This window comes from Hibiscus syriacus, unplaced genomic scaffold (genome assembly GCF_006381635.1).
Source record: "Hibiscus syriacus cultivar Baekdansim isolate YM2019G1 unplaced genomic scaffold, ASM638163v2 tig00113123_pilon, whole genome shotgun sequence".
Lineage (NCBI taxonomy): Eukaryota > Viridiplantae > Streptophyta > Magnoliopsida > Malvales > Malvaceae > Hibiscus > Hibiscus syriacus.
This window is the reverse complement of record NW_024063443.1, coordinates 325,545-334,258: the sequence shown is the minus strand read 5'-3', so window position 1 is coordinate 334,258 and position 8,714 is coordinate 325,545.

Sequence of the window (8,714 nt, the reverse complement as noted above, 5' to 3'; positions counted from 1 at the left end):
GAATCAGTTCCCTCCTGTGGGGGAATCGGTTCCCCTATGAGATTCTGGAATTTTTGGTTCGTTTGAGGGGGGTATCGATTCCCCTTGAATGGGTATCGATTCCCCTAGCCCATAAATCATATTTTCAACACGAAATTTACTTCATTTCATCTTAAACACTTCATATTTCAACCTCTTTTATATACTAAACTCAAACACACATACTTAAGCCCATTTTTACTCATTTAACCCATCTTAATTCTCAAAATCCTCTCCTCTTAATGAAATTCAATAATTATACTCAAATTTCAACATGTTCTAAATTCGTTTCTATCACTCCAAATCTCTTAATTCAGCTATTGACAAGTCAAATTCAACTTAAAATTTAACTTATCAACTTTATTTCAAGATTTCATTCAAAAACTCAAAATCTTTAATCTCTCCTATACCTTTCATCTTGTTGTTTTAGAACAAATTAAGCTTTCCTTAAGCTTAATTACCATCTAATGATCAAAACCCAACCTTTAATTGAACAAATAATCAACTAATGAAGAAACTTACCTTTACCCTTGAGCTCTTACGGGAGGAGAAAGAAGAAAGGAAGAAGAGATGAAATGTTTTCATCTTTCATGTTTTAATCTCCTATTAAAGGGGATACAAATATCTTTTTATTATCAAATGACCATTTTGCCCTTTACTTATTTGGATAATTACTAGAAACTTCCAAGAATTATCTCCACATAAATCATTAAACTTTCTAACTTTTCCACTTTAATCATCAAATTCTGAAATTTTACAATTTAGTCACTAACCCATAGTTTGGGATGTTACACTCGTCTTGTTTACAGCCCTAGCTGGGATACCAAGTAAAATACGGCAAAGTTTGACGTGCGAAGTTAAAGGCAATGAGATTGACTTTTGGAGATTGGGATGCATCGTACAATGAGCTACCATATTTGTAACAGGAAATGAAACGATTCATCCCAGGAACCATATTGAAGTCACAAACCATGTTTGCATATAAAAAAGAAAGTCAACTTGTTCCAGGGAAGAAAATATTTCATAGACTCTTCCGGGCATTCAGTTCGTATATAGAAAGATTTACATTCTACAAACATATGGTCCAAGTAGATGGTACATGGTTATATGGTCAATATAAACATGTATTTTTATAGCAGTCATGCAAGATGGTGAATGAAATATCTTCCCAATTGCATTCTTCATTGTTAAAGGAGAGACAATCGAGGCTTTGGGTTTCTTTTTGACCGATCTACGTTAATAAGTCGTTCAAGAATATGGAGTTTGCTTGATATACGATCGAGGAACGAGTATTTTGGCGGTAATTGAACGACCATTAATTCATTGGATACCTCCATATGCATATCCCACATTCTGTATCTGTCATATTGGTAAGAATAGTATCGATCAGTTTCATAACGCCCGCGTTCATAGCTAGATAGTAAGCATGGATAAGTTTTATTTACAAAATGTGTGTAACAATTTATGTGTTTTTTAATTGATGTTTAACATCGTATATATATTATGAAATATGATACAAACTACGCCAATCAAATTTTGATAAGAGGTTAGAGAATTTAAAGATGTTTTATGATGATCAGCATGTTTGGAAGTGGGCTTAAAAAATCCCACGCAAAAAATAGTCACTAGCATACGATGATGGTCTACGATACGGGCACATGAAAACAAACCTTGTTGAGGCAATTAATTCAGTACTAAAAGGTACATATCATCTCCCAGTAGCGAGTGTAGTGAAAGACACATACTTTAGGTTGTCAAAGGTTTGCTTCGATAAAGGAAGAGATTGCTCCTCTCATAAATAGTGGTAAAACTTGGGCTCCTATAGTGGTCGAAATAATATAAGCTAACGAGCAATTGACAACCTCAATGGTAGTTCATGACTTTGACTGAATTGATCATACTTTTGTTGTATCCAACATTTTCCGCAATGAAGAACGAGAAGGTCAAACTTTTAGAGTACATTTACGAAACAGATGGTGTGACTGTTGACGCTTTTAGGCATGAAGATATCCCCTGTGTTCATGTAGTAGCTATATGTATGCATGCTGGTGTAAACGCGTACAATTATGTTGATGAGTGTTTTCACCTACAGAGGATGTGGAATATGTAGGGGTGAAGGTCATTCCAAAAAAAATATCCAAATTTATCAAGGTATAGGCCTCATAAGTAATGTAATATGTATTTCCTATTTATTAGAATGAATGAATGCTTTATTTTTCCTACTTATCTTTGAGTTAGGGTGATGGATTTCCACATTTTATTTACTATTAACTTTTATACAAGTAGTACAAATAACAATGGAGTTTATAATTCTTACCGGTGTCGGGTTATTGTGGAATAATAATGTCTAGGCGGACGACGAGTGCGTTGTGGTTGTTGCACTTGCTCTGGAGTGTAGTAGTCATCCTCATCATTCCCTGAAAATAAATGCCCACCACTCTGCTATCCCATTTGAGCTGGATACGTAGACTGAAAAATAGTCGTATTTGACATCATAGATGTCATATGCTCAAAATCACGCCTTCAAACATGGGAGAGTAGACGGGCGCTTGATGATTCATAAACTATACTTGCTGAGGATTTCCAAAATCGAGTATGTATGTTGGAACACCAGAATCAGCAAACGGTTGTGTTAAGCTATAATTTGCTTCATGTTGTTGAGATGAACTCCAACTCCCACTCGAAATAAATTTTTTATTTTTACCAAATTCTTTCATAAATTTGGTAAATTGTTGTCTTTCTCCTAATGTTGTCAAGTATGACTTTCCATTATCCCGGTAATATTGAAGGTAAGTTGAAGTCTTAAAATCAAAGTCATAATCTTGAATGGGATAAAGAGGTGGCAAGTGTGAAGCTCTTTCGTTCCATTCATTAATGCATTGAGCATGCTTTACAACTCAGTCCACTTTGTTCTTACCTCGTACATCTATATTGTGGAGGTTGTAATGATAATGTGGAGTCTACGGAATCGGCTGGTGGAAGCCGAACTACCTCAGCACTCTATCCGAAAACTGGAACTCAACAAAAGCAAAATGAATCAATGGTATAACAACACACCAATATTCATAATCATCCCAAACGTCTTCCGACACACACAATAATTTCTTCCTCCACACACGGTCTACAATTAAACTGTACAATTAAAATTTATAAAAATTAATTATGTATTATTATATTAATAAATTTATAATATTATTATAATATTTTATATACATAAATAAATTTAAATATATTATGATATTAATAAATAAAATAATTATAAAAATATATTATTATATTAATATTATTATACCTCCTTTTTGCTAAAATATGGATCATCAACCTAAACTCTTTAACATTATTATGCATCAATCTCTTTTTTATTTTATGCCTCCATTTAAATATAGATAAAAAATTATTCGTTAATTATTTTTAATCGCAATAAATAAATTCTAATTAAATTTAAAATTAAAATATAGAAATGTTACCTTCTGGTAAGAGGAAAATCGACCGTCTTTCGACTAATCAATATTATAAATGGAAGTCTGTGTCACGCCCATGACTATAGCAATATTAGGCATTCACCGATTTTCGCTATATCAGTATTATTTTGCGTTAATGACACCTTGCACATATCTTGATACAATAATGATAATATCGTTGATCCCCAACTGTATTGACGGGTAATATAAAAATTACTCAAAAAGGTAGATATTGCATGTGAACCAGTTTATCGGATTTATCCGACATCAAAACTCCCCCAATCAACAACAATATATATGCTTGAGTTGCATATAAAATTTCTAGTTCGATATTATTTCTTCCGAGCTTAAATTCATTCTTCAACCACAACAACCTCAAACGCCACCCTTTTAAAAATGGGCATACTGTCGTTTGCCCAAGATATTCTTCGCAAAGATGTTCCGCCTTTCCGTACTCATTTTTTAGCACCACTAGCATCTCATTTGTTGGGACCCCGAGTTGCAATGTCACATCCTCTAGAGTTATCGTGCATTCACCGAACAGAAAATGAAAAGTATGTGTTTCTGGTCTCCAACGTTCAATCAGCGCATTGATCAAACCTGGGACCAATTTGTATTCTTGAACAAATTTTAAGTAGTAAAATCTAGTCATTCGTAAGTTCAATCAACTCGTGTGGCTTGTTGGGAACATAGACCCGAGGACGAAAGACTCATTGCTCGTCTTCATACAATTAATTAATTAAATTAATCAATTAATCATAAAAAAACTTCTTCCATTGAATAATAAAAATTCATTCTTAAAAATAAAATAAAATATATTATCTTATTAAAAATAATAACACCATCGCTCCCAAAATGCTAGAAATATGATGAACGTCTAGAAAAAAAGGGTTCATTTTCTTCTGTCATTTGAATGAATCCGTAAGAAGAAAATAATTTTTTCATCAATCATAAATTAATCTAAAAATTATATTAATTTAAACAAAATAATTTAATCTAAACGTATTCTAAACTAACTAATTAATTTTAAAATCTGGACAACAACAAATCATATCTACTAATTTACGAATAAAATAATCAATCGGGATAAAAAATTACCTCTTCTTTCTTTATTTTTTTCTTCTCTGCTGTGTATGTTTCAATCCCCGAACTATCCTATATATATAAATTTGAAATCATCCTCCCTTCCCACCAACAATAATTATGTTTGGTCATTCAACGTTGTTGTATTCTTACAATTAAAATTATTGCTGCATGCAGCTTTAAACTTGATTGGACCACGTGAAGAGGCAGACCATTTGATGCACCACGTGAAGGCACAGCAGGCGCAAGCTGACGCAGGCAGACGGAGGACCACGTTAAACCCTCGGACGCATGAAGTACATGGCGTCTCTGCTCTCGGACGCTAGGAATACACGGCGTCTCAGCTTGGAAGGCCATGAACGCTGGACTACATGGCATCTTCAGTGTCTACCGTAAGTCCGTAACATTCACCAAATTTCGTAAAATAATTTTTGGAATCCATTTTTTTAAAATAAAAAACCCCAATGCATTATCTGAAAATTTTTCTCGAATAATAACATCTAATTTTTTTTAATCATGATGTGATAATTAAAATCGTCCCTATACAAGGATGGAACCAGAATATAATTTCAACACAGGTCTAACCTTTTTAGCAGATTTAAATTATATATATAATTCTATTTTTATTATTTATTTATTTTGAAAATATAAATAATAACATCTAATATGCATATTAGTTTTATCATTTCTATTACATAACACATAGAAAATTATAAATAAAATTAAAGTAAATAATAAAAAAATGTACGATTTTAAAAATGTGTCAAAGACATAACTATCACATAACCATAATAAAACATGTCTCTCATTCAAATCTTGAAATGTATCTACAAGTGATATTGTATTAAATATACAAAAATTAAATATAAGAATAAATAATTCCAATTAATAAATAAAATATTGCTCAATTGCTTACCTTTCAAAATTTACACTCAACTGGATTTGGACTACTTTAGTAATTATCACACAATCGTAGTAGAAAGTTGGGGTGTTGAAAAATATCCAGCCTGATTGACCCTATCTGTTGACCCGTCGATCCGGTTAAAAAATATCATGTATTTATATTGAAAATACTCAATTTTTCAGGCCGGGTCCGACCCTGTACTTGGTTTATATATATATATATATATATTAAATTTTTATTTATAATTTTCAAATTATTTCAATTTAACATTCTAAATTCATAATTTCTTAAATTTTGTTACCATAACATTCTAAAATTTTAATTTCTTAAATTATTTCACATTAATATTCTAAATTATTATTTAAAATATTTATTTTAACTTCGAAACACTTGAAATTTAATTATATTTTTTATTTTATTATTTAATAAATTTTCTTTCAATTATGTAATTTGAATTTTTAAAATTTATGTGTGAATTATATATTATAGAACTTTAAATTTAAACTTTTAGAATATATATATATATATATATATATATATATAATAATAATAATAATAATAATGTAATTTAAAGGAAAAAAATAAAAAATTAAGAACCAGGTATCCGTGACCCAAAAATATGAGTACTCGAATTTTATGGGTACCTGATTTACAGGTACCCGGATGTAATGGGCCAGGACACGGGCCTTTATTTTGATACCTGAAAATTCCAGGTACCCGGTATTTCGGGTATCCGGTTTTGAACACCCCTAGTAGAAGGGACTTACTTTTGTTGTGGAGCTGATGGTTTTATCATAATATTTTATAATGGAGCAACGAATACTTTACAACTTATTATATTTTGTTTTGGATAAAATCTTTGTAATTTTTAAAGGTAAACTACACCTTTAGTACTTAAACTATTACTTTTGTTCTGTTTAGGTACCTAAACTTTATGTGCTTCCAAAATCATATATAACATTTAGTTTAAATTTCATTTTGGTATTCTGTTGTTAAAAACTTAACGGTAATATTGATGTGTCACCATAAGATAATACCACACAATCAAGGGCAGATGTACATGGCTCCATAGGGGAGACATTGCACACCCATTATTTTGAGAAAAGTGTTAAATTTAGTTTAGTTTACTAATGGAATAGGAAAAAATAAGAAAATTTGCACACCAAATTTTTTTTAGAATCGAGTATTAAAATTTTGAACCCCCATTTTTCAATTTCTAGATCGCCATTGCATACCATCATTGAAAAAAAAAACCATGTCAATAGTTATGTTAATTATTTTAATGATGGGTACCAAATTGAAACTTAAACTAAACGTCAAATATGATTTTAAAAAAAGTTTAAATACAAAACCGAAATAAAAATAATAGTTTAGATATTAAACTTATAGTCTACTCAATTTTTTAATCGTTCTTATAAGGTTGTCCCTTGTTCCCATATGTAATGGGGTAAGGGGAGGGAGATAGTAGGTTGCCCCCAATACCAGGTTGAGAGCAGTTTCCGTAGAAGACCTCCAAATTATAAAATGCCCTCCGTAGGACTCGATCCCACGACCTCAAGATTAATAAACTTATGCTCTACCAACTACAACAAATGTCAGAGTCCTTTGGGCCCCAACCTTGCCCATGTGTGTCAAACAATAATTCCTTAATTTTTTTGAATTAATCATGATATCTGATTTATTGATCGACTAATCTAGATAGGGTACTGCAGAGGCGAGGGTGACCCTCCCAACCCAGTTTGCTCCATTCGCAAACGTCATGATTCGAACTCCTAATCTTGCTTAAGAGATCTAGTATCTCATCCCATTAGACCGATTGATTGTTGGTATAATTCCTTAATTTAAAAATAATGATAAACACTCTAATTGTTTTCTGTTTAAATTAGGATTTCATGTTTCTGTTTATGAGATTTATGAAGTATGGTAGAATATATACAATGGCGGAACACAAGAGGGGCTAGTGAGGGCAATGATCCCCTCAAAATCTTAAAAATTATAAATTGGACTCTTAAAGTTTAAAAAAAATATTAATTTGGTCCCTCCAATTTTTTAGAAATTCAAATTAAACTATAAATTCTTTTTAATGTTCTTAATTAAATCCCCTCCCGTAATTTTAAAAGATTCTCATTAAGCTTCTCAAAATTTTAGTTAGACCTAATTTTTTTTGGAAAAAAATGTAAATTTAACCTTTCAAAATTTTTAAAATTTTTAATTTAAACCTATGGACTTTTTAAAATTTTAAGTTAATCCCCTTAAACTCTATCATCAAATTGCGCCACTGAATATATATATATATATACTGCTTAAGTCTTAACTTTATTAGTAACAACATCATCGAGGAGTTTCAATAGCAGAAATCTCAAAGTACAACACACATTTGTATTCGTAGAACCTTTGGTAGGCGATTTTGGTTCGTGAACTCTCCTAGGCTCATTTTGTCGTTTATTACACTACTCGGTATTGGAACCCTACATTTTGTAATAATCATATAAATTTCTAAGTTTTGATTCAATTCTCAAATCACTTCGTTTTGAGTAGAAATTTAAAAGTTTTATGTGTGGATCATTTTTGATCATCCTAATGTGATATTTATAAGGGTAAAGTATAGTAATGGTTACTGAATTTTTCTAAAACTTTTATTTAGGTTCCCAACTTTTAAAACTTGCAATATAGTCTCCCAACATTTAGTCCGTTTGTAATATGGTCTCCGACGTAACCGGCCATTTGACGCAGTTACACTGCCGTTAGTACGTTTGTATATGGTCACTGAACTTTTCAGGCGCTTGCGTTTAGGTCCCTCAACTTTTAAAACTTGCAACACAGTCCTAAATTTCATTATAAACCCGAAATTCCTTTTCCGTTTCTCTCTTCTCATTTCCAGCATAATTTTTCAATTGGGGATGCGTGGGAAATTCTAATCTAACTTTGAATTATGTGGAGGTGTTGACTTGAATTAGGGTCATTGAGAGAAAACCCGACTAAGGAACTATCGAGACCATCAACGATTCAAGGTTTAATGTTAGATACAAGTCATCTCAGGTGAAGCATAGATGTTCGATGAAATGCTTGTGAGAAAAAAATGGGGTTAGAAATGCAGAGTTGACAAATAGTACTAAGATGACCTAAATATCATTGTTGAAAGTCACCAACAAAGCTGTAATTATTTTGTATAAATGATATATAATAATTTCTTCGTTTAATCCTTGTGCTGAAAGATTTTCCAATAGATGATCAAATATAATGAAATC